The sequence below is a fragment of the Pteropus medius genome, unplaced genomic scaffold, assembly GCF_902729225.1.
Source record: "Pteropus medius unplaced genomic scaffold, Ma_sr-lr_union100, whole genome shotgun sequence".
NCBI lineage: Eukaryota > Metazoa > Chordata > Mammalia > Chiroptera > Pteropodidae > Pteropus > Pteropus medius.
This window is the reverse complement of record NW_024344374.1, coordinates 5,989,295-5,991,030: the sequence shown is the minus strand read 5'-3', so window position 1 is coordinate 5,991,030 and position 1,736 is coordinate 5,989,295. Positions and strand designations below refer to the sequence as shown.

Sequence of the window (1,736 nt, the reverse complement as noted above, 5' to 3'; positions counted from 1 at the left end):
TGCATCCATTGTACTTACGATTGCCCACAGAATCTTACCAACCAAATCAGATGTGGGTATAGGAGAGGGTGTTACTCAAGCAGATGCAACTCTGATGGGAAAGGTTCAATTTTAATTGCAGTTCCTTCCGCTTATTTCTGAGTCAGAGTCTGACAAAAACCCACTTCACCTCCTGATGCTGGAGTCTTTCAGACTTTCCTAAATTTAAAGCTGGTATATTATTCTTAGCATTTTTTTATTGGAGCAGTGTCTGGTACACATAACTCAAAGGATGTCTGGTGAGTGAATGAGGGAAAAAGGAAAGAAGGAAAAGAGGAAGGGAGGGAGGAGCAGAGATGGAGAATCCTCTGTGACAAAGATCATGTCTATGTGATGAAAAATATAGAATTCCGGGATCAGCCTTCGACCACACTGTATTCAGACAGCTGATGTATGATTAACTGGGCTAAATAGTATGTCTAGGTGACAATGATCTATGTGTGTCTCTCTCCCTACCCCTGGACTGCAGGTGTGTAATTGCCAGACAATACTTTAGTGGATGTGTTTGGCATCTAAGAGATAAGAACACATTACTTAATAATATGCTTTATTTACATGAGGCTTTGCTTAACTAGTGAGCACTTATGGCTTCCTGAAAGGTAGGTTCCTCCCTAACGCATGGGACACTCTCAACCACAGCATCAACCACTGAGTGGAGGGAATCTTTAGGATCAGTGCTGCCAGACCTGATGATGAGATATCTGGAAAACCCATTTCATGGGCAGAATAATATGCTGAGAGAGTACAGAAGAGAGACTCTTCACAGAAAGTTGAAGGCAGGTCAATGGCAGTGTCCAGCCCTGAGGAAAAGGAGTGAAGGCATTGTTGACATGCCATTCTGGGGAAATCAAAGGGTTGACTCTTGACAAAGTTCTAGTGCTTTGGCTTGCGTGGTGACAAAACTGAGTTCTTGCTCATCGCATCGTTGGCACTATCATAATCATTATCAACAATAAGACCAATGTCAGTAAATATTTATTGGGTGCCTTCTCTGTAAAATTGTCAACAAGATCTTTGGGCTTAGGTTCTGAAAGCCTTGCTTTTCTTAAAAACCCTTAAAGAGAGACTTAAACATTAGAAATATTATCAATTTAAGATTTAGAGATTAGTCTATGGCCATGCCACCCTGAACAAGCCTGATCCCCTCTGATCTTGGAAGCTAAGCAGGGTCAGGCCTGGTTAGTACTTGGATAGGAGACCATCTAGGAAGACCAGATGCTGTACATGTGAAAAATAAGAGATTGTAAGCTGACAAGGTCCTTGCAATCTGTGAGATCAACCAAGGTTGCCTGGCCTAAAAAAAAAAAAAAAAAAAAAAAAAAAATTAGAGATTAAAGCAGGTGAGTTTCCATAGACTCCATGAATAACAAAGAAAACCTATGCCCCAAATTTAAAAGGTTTCAGAGAAAAGTAAGTCTCCAAATTCCTATTCTTTATAAGAAATTTTACCTGAGGACAAGAGGAGTGTTCTAATGGAATAATGAAAACTAGTCAAAATTTTTGCAATGATACATATTTTCTGGCCAGGGTTCTGCACATTAAGGGATAAAATCCTAATGACTTATTAAGTGCTGCCCTGCCTGGCAAGGAAGCAGAAATTTAGATATGCCAATTAAGACAGGAAGGACCCAATACCACTGGCCTCAATGTTAGCTGATGTGAGAATTTGTGGTTGTAATCGACAGTGGGTAAAACCA

At 40.3% G+C, this 1,736-nt stretch overlaps 1 pseudogene; it reads left to right on the top strand.

Annotated features, from left to right (window-relative positions):
* Nucleotides 1-1,147: 1,147 nt before the first annotated feature.
* On the top strand, nucleotides 1,148-1,266 carry LOC120608822 (uncharacterized; annotated as a pseudogene).
* Nucleotides 1,267-1,736: the final 470 nt, after the last annotated feature.